Here is a 15542-nt window from a genome sequence, read left to right as displayed (position 1 = left end):
GACGTGGGACTCGATCCCGGGTCTCCAGGATCGCGCCCTGGGCCAAAGGCAGGCGCCAAACCGCTGCGCCACCCAGGGATCCCTCCACTGGGACTCTTGAACTCCCTGCGCACACCTGTGTCCCCACATTTAGAAGGACCTGCAGGAAGACCCCACTATCCCTCTAGGGCCTGGACCAAGTTTTGTCTACAAGCAAACGTCCAAAAAAATAAAAATATAAATAAAAATAAATAATGATAAATAAATACATACATAAACAAACAAACAGCAATGTCCACAATAGCCAAACTGTGGAAGGAGCCTTGGTGTCCATCGAAAGATGAATGGATAAAGAAGATGTGGTCTATGTATACAATGGAATATTACTCAGCCATTAGAAACGACAAATACCCACCATTTGCTTCAACGTGGATGGAACTGGAGGGTATTATGCTGAGTGAAGTAAGTCAGTCGGAGAAGGACAAACAGTGTATGTTCTCATTCATTTGGGGAATATAAATAATAGTGAAAGGGAATATAATGGAAGGGAGAAGAAATGTGTGGGAAATATCAGAAAGGAAGACAGAACATAAAGACTCCTAGCTCTGGGAAACGAACTAGGAGTGGTGGAAGGGGAGGAGGGCGGGGGGTGGGGGTGACTGGGTGATGGGCATTGAGGGGGACACTTGACGGGATGAGCACTGGGTGTTATTCTGTATGTTGGTAAATTGAACACCAATAACAAATTAATTTATTAAAAAATGCCAATAAATAAATAAATAAATAAATAAATAAATAAATAAATAAATAAATAAGCAAGCAAGCAAGCAAGCAAGCAAGCAAGCAAGCAAGCAAGCAAGCAAACGTCCAAGGAGCTGACAGGTTCCCGACCACCCGCAGAGACGGGTTCTCCTAAGCAATCAGACCTCCTGTTGTCACTCAGGAGCAGAGGGGCGGGTCCCTGCGAGCTGTCCAATCAGGGGCGAGCAGGGGCGGGTGGGCGTGGCGACGCTCCGCAGCTGCTTGGACTCCGGGGGCCTAGCTCGCGATCGCATCTCACCTGCGCGTAACGGTCTCAGGTGGCTCTGCTGGAGCATCAGTCGCGCAGATTGATGCGCCGGCTGCGGGCTCCGTAGGGACGACGCCCGCGGATCCAGAAGCCGGGAAGCGGTGAGTGTGCGGGGCCGGGGGTGCCAGGACGGGCGGAGGGGCTGGGCTGGCAGCCAGGACCCCTGTGCGCGGCCGCGTCTCCCCGGATCATACGGTGACCACGGGGAGGGTCGTCAGGGGACAGTCGTGACTCTGTCTCTGTAGCTCGTGCGCGGGCGGTGCTGTGGTCTGTGGGGTCCCCAGTCTCCCCATTCTCTTCGGGGGCGCCCGTTTTCTCCTGAGTGTTCCAAATGTTTGGGAAGCAGAGGATCAAATCCACGACCCTGTGTCCCAGCCTATCCTTTCCTGGGACTGGCAATAAATGCTTGTTTCCAGATCCCGCCCCGCGTCCCCAGACGCCAGCTTCCCTTGTCCAGTTCAGAGCATCAGTATCAACTGTTTGTCTTCCTTGGTGCAATTCTAGCAGACACAGTGTTTTAATTGTTTAGCGTTTTCACAGTCAATGACGGCTTTTTTTTTTTTTTTGACGGCTCATTTTAAACATTTATATTTTTGTCTGGATATTTTACGTGAGAAGCAAGCAGAGAATAACCACCTGTAACTACATTTTACGAAATCCTGTTACTCTCCTCCCACGATCTTTTCCTGGGCACAGACATCTTGTGGGAAGTCCTTTTGGGGGAGGTTCCTCTTTTGAAAGTATCCTGGGTGATCTGTCCTGCCAGCCCTGCCCATGCCAAGATTTTTCACTTTGATAAAATTCATTCACTTTTAGTTAAGTTTCAATTAAATAAAATATATTTAATTGATAGATTGAAAAAGTATTAGATATTCCCAAAACACAAAAGGTGAATTTCAGAAAAAATAAAATATTCTAGTATCACATACGTGTGTTAAAATTTCCTGTTTCTCATTTTTTTTTTACCCCTGAGAAGGTGTAATAATATTCTAAGGTCTGTTTTATTTTGTTTTTTAATGTGAGGGCGAAGGGGAGCAGTTTCCAATATAATTCCAGAAATTAGAATATTCAAGTACTAGCCTGGGTGGCTCAGCGGTTTAGCGCCACCATCAACTCATGGAGTGATCCTGGAGACCTGGGATTGAGTCCCACGTCGGGCTCCCTGCATGGAGCCTGCTTCCCGCTCTGCCTGTGTGTCTCTGCCTCTCTGTCTCTCTCTTGGTCTCTCATAAATAAATAAATAAAATCTTCAAAAAATAATATTCAAGTATGTTTGTTTATAGGACAGCTTCTTGCCATGGAAATAATAATCTACTCTCATTGTTTCGTAAAGTAATAAATACCTGTGGATTTTCTTGTTGAGCTGGAAAAAAAAAAGCCTTACAATCTTCTTCCATCTTTTCTACATAAACATTGGATTTGTGCGGTTTTCCTAGATATTTAATACTGGGTTTGTGTCATTAAATATATCAATATAGTCCAAAGCTATGGGACTAGGAGCAGAAGACTATGACTAGACCTAAGGTAGGCTCCCCACCCCATTTCTCATTGAGCCTGCATAGGGAAATACCTTCAAGACCTAGCTGGTTCAGGGATCCCTGGGTGGCTCAGCGGTTGAGCACCTGCCTTCGGCCCAGGGCATGATCCTGGAGTCCCGGGCTCCCTGCATGGAGCCTGCTTCTCCCTTTGCCTGTGTCTCTGCCTCTCTCTCTCTGGTCTCTCATATGTAAATAAATAAAATCTTAAAAAAAAAAAAAAAAAAAAAAAAAAAAGGACCCAGCTGGTTCTTCCTGAGGAGCCTCTGCAGAAGTCCTTCCTGCTCATACCCAGCACAGAAGGAGCCATTGTATGAAGAGAAGCTACAGGGCCTGGAACGCTGGGGATGCATATGCACAAAGGGATGATGAGGCCCTTCGAGGTAACTGAGGTACCCTCTGTCTGTGTCTAGACATAGTTTCAAGTTTCACATGCAGATTCACTCCAGGGTAATTTGTTTGTATTGAGAAAGTCTGTGAAAGTCAGGAGTTCTGAGTCTGGGTTTAGGGTTCATGAATTTGGGAGTTCATCTGGTAGCAACGTAGAACTGAATCCATCTGAGAGTTTCCTCACTTGTGAGAATGGAAGCTTCAGAGAGGGAGAGTAGTTCAGGGTTCATTCCTATGGCTGCTCAGGTGTCCTTCCTCACCCTCCTACCCCCCACTTTACTGGGATCTACCAACTCCAGGGCTTTTGTCTCCACTGGGAGAGACTAGAGTGTGTTTTACTCTCTGTGGCTTTCCTAATGTCCTATAAGCAGGCTGATCATCTGTGCTGAATCCAATGTTTATGTTTCTTTTCTCTGGATTCCTTTTCAGATTGAGTATCACAGCTCTTTGGCTCTAGTTTCCCTTAGTACTTTGTAATTTTTTATTTATTTATTTTAGAAAGGGAGGGAGATGGGGGAGGTGCAGAGGGAGAGAGAAAGAATCTTAAGCAGGCTCCATGCCCACCACAGAGCCTGACATAGGGTTCAGTGTCACAACCCTGAGATCACGACCTGGGCTAAAATCAAGAGTCACATGATTAACTGACGGAGCCACTCAGGCACCCTGGTACTTCATAATTTTATTCCCTGTGGGAGAAATAACTTTTTTTGTTTTTTGGGCTTGAAAATGTAAGTTGATGGAGAGACATGATGGCAGTAAGGCAAGAAAACTATGGAACTAAATAGAATTTTTGTTCCTTTTAGGCGAAAGCACTTCAAGATTTGAGATGACCGTGCTTCAGTTTTTCAGGTACATGGTTTCATTTCTACATCAGTGTTTGTATGTGTGTGTCCCCAGAGGACACAGATATTTAAAAGGGTAAAGAATGTGAATTCCTATTTTAATTGATGTGAGGAAAGCTACTCATAGCTTATTAATTCTTTGGGGAGACCTGGGTGGCTCATTCGGTTAGGGATCTGCCTTTGGTTAGGGTCATGATCCCGGAGTCCTGCGATGGAGTCCCCTGTCAGGCTCCCTGCTCAGCGGGGAGTCTCCTCCCTCTGCCCCTCCCTCCTACTTGTGTGCTCTTTCTCACACTGACTCTCAAATAAATAAATAAAATCTTTTTTTAAAAAAATGAAGTCTGAAAATCCAGTACATTTTTTAAAAGATTTTTAAATTTATTTATTCATAAGAGACACAGAGGCAGAGACATAGGCAGAGGGAGAAGCAGTCTTCCTGCAAGGAATCCGATGTGGGACTCGATCCTGGACACTGGGATTATGCCCTGGGCCGAAGGCAGACGCTCAACCCCTGAGCCACCCAGGCATCCTGAAAATCCAATATATTTAACCCAAACCCTATTGCATCAGAAGATTCTACTTATTTCTGAAGACACCCAGTATTGGACCTAGGGGAAGGACAAACCATGATGCCACATGTCCTTCTAGTTAGAAAAAGATAAGAAAATATTCTTTTTCTATGCTTTTCACTTTTGTAACTGTTAGTGTTTAAAGGAATTAAATCTGGGACACTTGGTTGGCTCAGTTGGTGGAGCACAAGACTCTTGATTGTACCCCACTACAATCAAGGTTGTGGGGCCGAGCCTTACACTAGGTGTAGAGATTACTGAAAAATAAAAAGGGGAGCCTGAGTGGCTCAGTTGGTTAAGTGTCTGCCTTCAGCTCAGGTCATGATCCTGGAGTCCCAGGATTGAACCTCATGTCAGGATCCCTGCTCAGCAGGGAGTCTGCTTCTCCCTCTGCCCCTCCCCCTGCTCACCCCCCCCCAAATAAATAAAATCCTTTAAAAAATGAATTAAGGGGTGCCTGGGTGATTCAGTCAGTTAAGCATTTGCTTTCAGCTCAGGTCATGAACCCAGGGTCCTGAGATTAAGCCCCGAGTCAGGCTCCCTGCTCAACTGGGAGTCCATTTCTTCTCCTTCTCTCTCTGCCCTTCCCCCTGCTTGCGCTCTCTCTGTCTCTCTCAAATAAATAAAATCTTAAAAGAATTGAATCTTCGAATGGTCTCCTATGTACAAAAGTTAAAATTAAATAAAGCCTGCTAAATAGTAAAACACAGTATATACAAACTTCTGTTTATTTGAAGTAAATCTGTAAGATAGAAAGTCTAGGGGCAGCCTGGGTGGCTCAGTGGTTTAGCGCCGCCTTCAGCCCAGGATGTGATCCTGGAGAGCCTGGATTGAGTCCCGCATCAGGTTCCTTGTGAGGAGCCTGCTTCTCCCTCTGCCTGTGACTCTGCCTCTCTCTGTGTGTCTTCCATGAATAAGTAAATAAAAATCTTAAAAAAAAAAAAGTCTAGGGATCCCTGGGTGGCGCAGCGGTTTAGCGCCTGCCTTTGGCCCAGGGCGTGATCCTGGAGACCCCGGATCGAATCCCACGTCGGGCTCCCGGTGCATGGAGCCTGCTTCTCTCTCTCTCTCTCTCTCTCTCTCTCTCTCTCTCTCTCTGTGTGTGACTATCATAAAATAAATAAAAATTTAAAAAAAAAAAGTCTAACTTATGAAAACTCACTGCCCAAACGTCCTGCTCTGCTCCGGGGCTGTAACTCCAGCCGTCTTCAAATAAAGTGTTGATCATTTCATGAGCTTCCTGCCAGTGTTAATGTTTCTTTTTATGGAAACCAAGCCATTTCCAATGCATATTTTTCTTACCCATGTGTGTCCTTGTAATGAGCAGCCAGACTCTTTTGATGTTTGTTGACAGCTTACTCTTCACCCCTCCCTCTTTCCCTTATCTCCACAGTTGAACAAACAGACAAGAAAATCTGGAGGCTCCCTTATATGGCACTGGCTTCAGATTCCAAGTACACAAGCCCCTGTGTGCAGAATTCTTTCCCTGGCCCCACCCCTGACAAAGATTCTTTGCTTGACCAAACTTGAGTTAGGCTCCTGAACCTTCTCATAAGTCTGTCTGGGTAGCTTCTTGAAAAATCCAGTTTTAGCAAGAATCCTGCTAAGTCAGTTGAACCAGAAACATCCCCATCCCCTCCATATCTGACACTTTTGATATTTGATTATGTTCCTCCCCCCACCACCTGGCCTGTCTTGAGTAAGAGTCCTGTTAGGTCATTTTAGCCAGAACCAGCTTACCCTGATTTTTCTCTTGGTAATTCTCTTTTCACTGACCTCCACCCTATTCTCTGGCCATAAACTCCCACTTGCCCATGCTGTATTCAGAATTGAGCCCCAGCTCTTTCTCACCCATTGTGAAATCTCATTGCTATTGTCTCTATACCTGTCACAGTGGTTCTGAATAAAATCTGCTCTACTGGGGCAGCCCGGGTGGCTCAGTGGTTTAATGCCACCTTTAGCCCAGGGCCTGATCCTGGAGACCTGGGATTGAGTCCCACTTTGGGCTCCCTGCATGGAGCCTGCTTCTCTCTCTGCCTGTGTCTCTGCCTCTCCATCTCTCTCTTTCTGTGTGTGTCTCTCATGAATAAATAAAATCTTTAAAAAATCTGCTCTACTATCTTTGACAAGTGTCATTGAATATTTTTTTTCTTTAATCCCCAGCCACAGTAAAAACCCATGATGAGCTGATGAGCTCCTTTCCTTGCTTTTTGAAGCACATTTCAGAGCTGCTTGAGAGACTGGCCTCCCCTCCCCTAGATCTCAATTATGTGAGTCCTAAGCCTTTTCTTACCCTCTTTTGGGGGCAGGGAGGTGGGGCATGAGTCTTAACACAGGAACCACATATCTGCAGGTGACCATAACACTTGGTCGTGAGCAGCATATCCAAACAAAGCTACCACTCAAGGTCTGTCTTCTCTTACTCTGACTTGCTCACCTGCTCTGCTACCTGATGGTGGCATACACTATGGGCTGCCGGGGCCTCAGGAGCTCATGCTGTGTGCTGTGCTGTCCTGTTTTGGTGAGCCTATAAAGCCTAAGTTCTAGATTCAACTGACCAGGGGTGGTAGTTCTAGGATTCCTAGGCCTTCAGAGCAGGAGGATGGGATTGGGGCCCTCCTTACAGTGGTCCTGGGTTGATGTGTTTGCAGGGATTTATCTGTGTGTTCGAATGAAGCAATGATAAAGGCTAGGTTGGCCCTGAGATATCCCAGGGGGTGGAGGTAGGAGAGAAGACTATATAAGAGAAGGGCACATCCAGGGCTCACTCCTGAGACAGCTGTCACTTAAAAAAAGAAAGAGAGGGGTGCCTGGGTGGCTCAACGATTGAGCGTCTGCCTTTGGTTCAGGGCATGATCCCGGGGTCCCAGGATCAAATCCCACATCAGGCTTCCTGCATGGAGCCTGCTTCTCCCTCTGCCTATGTCTCTGCCTCTCTGTCTCTATGTCTCTCATGAATAAATAAATAAATAAAGTCTTTAAAAAGAGAGAGAAAGAGAAGAGAGGAAAAAGGCAGTCATTAGAATGCTGACCCCAAATACCAAAGGACTCACTAGGATCCTTAAATACCTCTGTGGCTGCTGCCCTGCCTGTACTGCAGCAATATTCTGACCCTCAAGGGTATAGAGGAAAATACACATGGCCTCACTGTGGCACAGCAAAGGTATGAGTTTAAACTGACTTAAGTCCAGGATTTCCAAATCCTATAAAGTAACCAGTTGTCACAGAAGAGTCCTCTGTCCCTGATTTGAGGCTCTCTGGAGGAAAAAATACATAAATATCAAGGTAGAGAGGACGCTCTCTTCCCTGAACTTCATCCAGTGACAAAAACAAATAAGACCCAAATCATCACCAAAAACAAAAACAAAATAGGGAAGGAAGAAAAGAGAAAAACGCTGAAAGAAAGGTCCACCATTTCACCCAATTGGAAATCCAAAATATACTAAAGGAATCAACACAATAACAAAAAAAAAGGTTACGGGGCTACTATTAAATTTTTTAAAAAGATTTTATTTATTTATTCATGATAGACATGGGGAGAGAGAGAAGCAGAGACACAGGCAGAGGGAGAAGCAGGCTCCATCCAGGGAGCCTGATGTGAGACTCGATCCCGGGACTCCAGGATCATGCCCTGGGACAAAAGCAGGCACTAAACCGCTGAGCCACCCAGGGATCCCCACAGGGCTACTGTTTAAACAACTCTTTACAAGACTACGAGTTTGAAAGGGGGTCTCTACAGCAGAGATTTTGAGTTAATTTTGCCATCTGCTTCAAAGCACAAATTCAGAAACCTTCATGCAAATAATACTAGGGTTCAAATTACAGTTATTTTGGGATTCCAGAAAATTTAAGCAAGTTACCCTGATAATGTAGGGGAGTTACTGAATATAAAATAGGGGACAAATAGATATGTCTTATCTTAATGCTCTCCTCAGTTTCTTGCCAGGTGCCATAGTTCTGCAGAAGTCACTTTTCTGCATTCAGTATAACATTAGCTGTGTCATATAAATATCAAGGTAGAGAGGACGCTCTCTGTTATAATATAATATAATATCAAGGTAGAGAGGACGCTGTTTATTAATTAGGTACATTCTTTCTATACCTAATTTGTTTTACTTCATCATTAAAGGAAGTTGGATTTTGTCAAATGCCTTTTCTGCACCTGTTGAAATGATCCTATAATTTTTATCTTGCATTTTATTAATTCAGTGTACCACATTTATTGATTTGCATATGTTGAACCATCCTTGCATCCCAGGGATAAAGCCCCTTGATCATGTTGAATAAGCCTTGTAATGTGTTGTTGTATTTGATAGCCTAGTATTTTGTAGAGGATTTTTGCATCTATGTTTCCTAGGGATATTGGCTTGTAATTTTCTTTTCTTGGAGTGTCTTTGTCAGACTTTGTTACCAATGTAAAGCTAAATCATAAAATGATTTTGGAAGTGTTTTTTTTTTTTGAAGATTTTATTTATTCATGAGAGACAGAGAAGCAGAGACATAGGCAGAGGGAGAAGCAGCTCCCTGTGGGGAGCCTGATGTAGAACTTGATCCCAGGACCCCAGGATCCCTACCTGAGCCAAAGGCAGATGTTCAACCAGAGCCACCCAGGCATTCCCAGAAGTGTTTCTTACTCTCTAATTTGTTGAAAGAGTTTGAGAAGGATTAGTATGAATTTTTAAAGTATTTGGTAGAATTTACAGTGGAACTATATGGTCCTGGGCTTTTCTTTGTTGGGAGTTTTTTGATTACTGGTTCAATTTCCTTACTCATTACTGAGCTTTTGTTTTTATATTTCATGATTCAGTCTTAGGAAGTTGTATGTTTATAAGAGTTTATCCAATACTTGTAGATTATCAAATTTGTTGACATTCATAGTAATCTCTTATGAATCTTTGTATTTCTGTGCTATCAGTTATGATTTCTTCTTAATTTCTGATTTTATTAAAGGGCTTTCTTTAAAGATGGTATTTATTTATTTATTTATTTATTTATTTATTTATTTATTTATTTTAAAAAAAGATTTTATTTATTTATTCATGAGAGAAACAGAAAGAAGGCAGAGACATAGGGAGAGGGAGAAGCACGCTCCTCACAGGGAGCCTGATGTGGGACTCGATCCCAGAACTCTGGGATCACCACCCTGAACCGAAGGCAGACACTCAACCACTGAGCCACCCAGGCATCCCAGCTTTATTTATTTACTTACTTACTTACTTATTTTATAGATAGAGAGAGTGCAAGCAGGGAGTCAGGAAGGGTGGAGGGAGTAGGAGAGAAAGAACAAAAAGTAGACTCTGCACTGAGTATGGACCCAGACGTGGGGCTTGATCCAAGGGCCTTGAGATTGTGACTTGAGCCAAAATCAAGAGTTGGATGTTCAACTGACTGAGCCACCCATGCACTCCTCTGATTTTATTAATCTTTTCTTTTTTCTTTTTTTTCTTTCTTTTCTTTTTTCTTAGTCTACCTAAAGGTTTGCCAGTTTTGTGTATCTTTTCAAACAACCAACTTTTGGTTTCTTTGACCAGATAGTTTATGCTTTCATATATTTTCATGTTACTAATTAGTGTCCCTTCATTTCAGCTTAATAAAATTCCTATAGCATTTCTTGTAAGGCAGGTCTAGAGGTGATGAAACTCCCTTAGTTTTGTCTGGAAAAGTCCTTCTCTTTCCTTCCCTTCTGAAGGATAGCCTTGCCAAGTAAAGCATTCTTGGTTGCCAGTTTCCTTCTCTCAGCACCTTGCATAAATCATTTCACCATCTCATGTCCTCAAGGTTTCTGTTGATTAATTTGCTAATAGACTAATTAGGATTTCCTTGTATGTGATGTTTGGCCTTCCTCTTACTACTTTCAAAGTTCTGTCTTTTTGATGAATTGATTTTATTTTTTTAATAATATATTTTTTAAGATTTTATTTATTTATTCATGAGAGACACACACAGAGAGAGAGGCAGAGACATAGACAGAAGGAGAAGTAGGCTCCATGCAGGAAGCCCGATGTGGGACTCAATCCCAGGACTGTGGGATCATGCCCTGAGCCAAAGGCAGACACTCAACCACTGAGCCACCCAGGCACCCCTGATGAATTGATTTTAATGCATCTTTGTGAAGTCTTCTTCAGGTTCATCCTATTTAGGAATCTTTGAGTTTCATGAACCTGTCTGTCCACATCTCTCCCAAGATTTGGGGAGTTCCCAGACATTATTTCTTTATTATTTTTAAACATATTTATTTATTTTAGAGAGAGAGAGAGATGGCATGAGTGAGAGGGGCAGAGGGAGAGGGAATCTCAAGCAGACTGTGCTAAGTGCAGAGCCTGATGGGGGACTTAATCCCACAATTCCAAGACATGAGCCAAAACCAAGAGTCAGATACTTAACCAATTGTACGACCCAGGCACCCCAGCCATTATTTATTTAAATAAGCTTTCTACCTTTCACTCTCTCTTGCTTTATATTTCATGATTCAGTCATAGGAAGAAGTTTGAAGTTTCTGTAACGCTTATATTATTTATTTTACTGGTGTCCCCTAAATATCATAGACTTTCTTCATTCCTTTGCATTCCTTTTTTTTTTCCTCCTTCATCTGTATAATTTCAAATGATTGGTCTTCATTGATCCTTTCATCATATTCATTGAACTTGATGCTTGAAGCACTCTATTTGCATTTTCCCCGTTTCATTTATTCTTCAGTGCTAGAATTCTGGTTTGGTTCATTATGATTTCTATCATCTACCATACTTCTTGTTTGTTCATGTATTATTTTCTAGATTTCATTGAATTGTCTATAGAGGCTGCTTTTAGACAACAGGCTTGAACAGTGGAAACTTGATCAAGGCAAAGGGGCCCAAAGTGACCCCCACTCTTTGGCTGAATACAAACAGGCCCATCAGGCAACCCCTCTCAAAATATTCACAGGCCCTAACTAACCAATGGGCTACTTACAAGCAGACATAGTTACCAAAAAAAGGGAAAATTCCATACGTCACCATACCGCCTCATGTTCTCTCTTAAAAATAGCCCCCACCCACTGCCTCGTGGCAGATTGTCTCTCCTCTGCTGTCCTGCCCACTACTTCCTTGCGGTGTATTCAATAAAATTCTATCTTCTTTGTTCTACCTTGGGTGAACCCTTTTACCACCAATGCCGCCAGCTTCCTCCTGATCATCATCTCACATTAGGGAGCCCCCATCCAACTGAGAGAGACACCACATTGTCTGTGTTCTTGTGAAGCTTGTTGAGCTTTCTTAGAACAATTTTATCAACAATTTGCATATCTCCATTTCTATTGGACCAGTTACTGGAAAAGTATTGTGTTCCTTTGTTGGCATCATTTTTCCTTCGTTTGTGTGTGTGTGTGTGTGTGTGTGTGTTCCTTGAAGTCTTGCATTAGTTCTTTGCATGTGAAGCAGTCACTTCTTTAGAAACAACTTGACCAGGACACCTGAGTGGCTCAGTGGTTGAGCATCTGCCTTCAGCTCAGGGGGTGATCCTGGAACCCTGAGATCCGAGTCCCATGTGGGGCTTTCTGCAGGGAGCCTGCCTCTCCCTCTGTGCCTGTGTCTCTGCCTCTCTCTCTGTGTCTTTCATGAATAAATAAATAAAATCTTTTAAAAATAGAAACAACTTCACCAGTCAGCCTGGCTAGGGATTCTGAGGCTCTCAGACCATTTCTATTGATGTGCCTGCTTCACACCTCTGGTTCACCTTTTAGAGGTTATTCTTAAGATTTTATGCCTTCTTCTGATCCCTCAAAGCCAGGCCGGGTACTAAGAGCTTCTTTTTTGTTTTCCCTAGAGTGGTACCCTGGAAAGCATGATTTCTGGAAAGAAGTCTGACTTAATCCTTTTCTTTCTTACTCTATAGCTAAGGTTTACTTCCCCTTTTTTCTTGTAAACAACATGTAATTGTTATTTTACTACCCACTGTGAGAGTTGTTGTATTTCTCTTGTATTTAGTTGTTTAAAGTGATTGTTGGCAGGGTGTCTGGGTGGCTAAATCGGTTGGGAGTCTGCCTTTAGCTCAGTAATGATCCTAGGGTCCTGCGATTGAGGCCCACATTGGGCTCTTGCTAAATGGGGAGCCTGCTTCTCCTTCTGCCCTTCCCCTCTGCTCATGCTCTCTCTCACTCTCTTGCTCACTCTCAAATAAATAAAATCTTTAAAAAAACAAAATGATTGTTATATTAAAATCTATATTTTTTACTGTTTTCTATTTACTGCCTTTGTTCCTCTTTTCCTTTTTTCCTTCTCTGCCTTTTATTGAACAATTTACAAGATTCCATTTCTGCTCTCTCTGCATTTCATTATAGTTTTTTTGGTTGTTGGGCTTGAGTTTCAGTATTCATTTACAGCTAACCCAACCCCTCTCTGAAGCAACACTATACCACTCACTGGATGAGGAAGTACCTCATAATGGAGTATTACCAATTCCTCCCTACCTGTTCCTTATAACATTGCTGTCATTCATTTTGCTATAATGATAAGCTATAATGAAAACATTGCTATTATGACTGAACAAAACATTGTCAAATTAAATAAAAAGAGCAAAAACAAATCATTGTATTTTACCTTCATTGATTCCTTCTCTGATACTCTCCCTTTCTTTGTTATTACCTTCTTCTGATAAGTTTCTTTTAGCATTTCTTGGGAAGCAGGTTTTACTGGTGACAAATTCCCTCAAGTTTTGTGTCAGAAAGTATATTTTTCTCCTTCACTTTTGAAGGATAATTTTGTTTGACACAGAATTGCAGTTGTTTTTTTTTTTCTTCAACACTTAGCTATTTGACAAAACTCTCTTCCTGTTTGCATGGTTTCTGAAAAGAAGACTGATTTAATTCTTTTCTTTCTTTCTATATAACTAAGGCTTTTCTCTCCCTAGATTCTTTTTTTTAAAGATTTTTATTTATTTATTTATTTATTCATAAGAGACAGAGAGGCAGAGACATAGGCAGAGGGAGAAGTAGGCTCCCTGCAGGGAGCCCGATGGGGGAGTCAATCCCAAGACTCCGGGATCACAACCTGAGCCAAAGGCAGACACTCAACCACTGAGCCACTCAGGCATCCCTAGTTTCTTTTTTTAAAAAAGATTGTAGATTGTAGTAGGAAATATCAGAAAGGGAGACAGAACACAAAGACTCCTAACTCTGGGAAACGAACTAGGGGTGGTGGAAGGGGAGGAGGGCGGAGGGTGGGGGTGAAAGGGTTATGGGCACTGAGGGGGGCACTTGATGGGATGAGCACTGGGTGTTATTCTGTATGTTGGCAAATTGAACACCAATAAAAATACATTTATTATTAAAAAAATAAAAAGATTGAAAATTTTTACTTATTAGAGAGAAAGCAGAGTGAAAGAGAGTGCACTAGTGGAGGGGGAGTGGAAGAGGGAAATAGAGAAGCAGACTACCTGATGAACAGGGGGTCCAATACAGGGCTGGATCTCAGAACCCTAGAATCATGACCTGAGCTGAAGGCAGACACTTAACCAACTGAGCCACCCGGGTGCCCCTCTTCCCTAGTTTCTTTCAAGATTTTCCCTTTGTCTTTTTTCCTCAACTTTGAATATGGCATTTCTAGGTGTGCATTTGCAGGCTTTTATCTTCTTTGGTGATCTCTGAGCTTCCTGGATCTGTGGTTTGATGTGTAACATTAACTTGGGAATATCTCAATCATTATTGTTTCACTTATATCTCCTGTTCCTTTCTATTTTTCTTCTCCTTAATGTAGTCCAATTATGTTAGTTATACCTTGTGTAATTGTCCCAAATTTCTTATATTTGTTTTGCCTTTTTTAAAATTCTCTTTGCATTTCAGTTTTGGAAGGTTCTATTGACATTTCCTCAAGCTCACTGAATCTTTACTCACATATTTCCACTGTATTGATGAGACTCCCCAAAAGAATTCATTTTTCTTCTATTGTATTGCTTTTCATTTCTTGCATATTTCTCTTGGTTCTTTCTTAGTTTGCATCTCTGATTATGTTACCTACTTATCTGTTTTGTATGTCATCCACTATTTCCATTAAAGCACTTAGCAGGGCAGCCCCGGTGGCACAGCGGTTTAGAGCTGCCTGCATCCAGGGGTGTGATCCTGGAGACTCGGGATCAAGTCCCACGTCGGGCTCCCTGCATGGAGCCTGCCACTCCCTCTGCCTGTGTCCCTGCCTCTCTTTCTGTCTCTGTGTCTCTCATGAATGAATAAATAAAATCTTTAAAAAAAAATAAAGCACTTAGCACATTAATCATGGTTATTTTATATCTTTGGTCTAACAATTGCAACATACCTGCTACATCTGAATCAAGTTCTTTTACTTGTACTATGTCTTCAAATTGTCTATTTTAATATTTTTGTTGTTGGTATTGAATACCAGTCATGTACTGTGAAAAAGGAACCAAAGTATATAGGTCCTTAGCTTGAGGGCTCATGTTTACCTGACTAGTGTTTAGGCTGTGTTTACTATCTGTTGTAGCTGTCAAAGGCTAAAATACCCTCAAATGTCTTTGCTTTTGTCATCTATGTCATTTTTGGGGGTATTGTAGAGACTTCTTAAAATAAATTCTGAAATGTACAGTTCTTTCAGTTTATTGCACTGTTATTAAATGGGTGTCATCCTGATGTAATGGAGTATTGTGGGTGGAGAGGAAGTGTTCTGTAGCCTTGATTTGGTCTCAGGATTGTAATGAGCATGTGTCTCTGGGCTGTGACCTTTGGTATAAGAAAAATATCAGTTTTTTATTTTTATTTTTATTTTTATTTATTTATTTATTTTAATATCAGTTTTTTAAAAAATGTTTTAAGGAGGCTCCATACCCACTGTGGGCCTTGAACTCACAACCCCTAAATCAAAAGTCACATGCACCACCAAACTGAATCAACCAGGCATTTCCTAAAAATGTCTTTCTTGTCCATAGTTCCTAGTAAAGACTGTCTAAAACCCTTGGACTTTCTGAGTGAGAAAGGTGATAGGAGCATTTTATATTCAAAGAGGTGACTGTTTGTAAGCCCTTTGATAGCTTCAGGATTGGGGTTGATCGCCAGGAAGACCAAGATTTGATTAGAGGCTTAGAATTTTTAGCCCAGTCTCCAGCCTTTGGGGATTGGGAAGGAGCTAGAGACTGAGTTATTCACCAACTGCCAATGATTTAATCAGTTATGCCT

The 15542-nt window shown here is 42.2% G+C and overlaps 1 protein-coding gene across 1 annotated transcript in view; it reads left to right on the top strand.

Annotated features, from left to right (window-relative positions):
* Positions 1-1038: 1038 nt before the first annotated feature.
* Positions 1039-15542, top strand: part of LOC129522585 (zinc finger protein 791-like) — a 46485-nt gene continuing 31981 nt past the window's right edge. The window contains exons 1-2 of the mRNA XM_055344927.1: positions 1039-1149; positions 3777-3822. The gene's annotated coding sequence lies outside the window, so the exon portion shown is untranslated. The remainder of the gene's footprint in view (positions 1150-3776; positions 3823-15542) is intronic.

This window comes from Nyctereutes procyonoides, unplaced genomic scaffold (assembly GCF_905146905.1).
Source record: "Nyctereutes procyonoides isolate TBG_1078 unplaced genomic scaffold, NYPRO_anot_genome, whole genome shotgun sequence".
In the NCBI taxonomy this organism is placed as follows: Eukaryota; Metazoa; Chordata; class Mammalia; order Carnivora; family Canidae; genus Nyctereutes; species Nyctereutes procyonoides.
The sequence above is the reverse complement of the archived record's forward strand: the minus strand, read 5'-3'. Positions and strand labels throughout refer to the sequence as shown.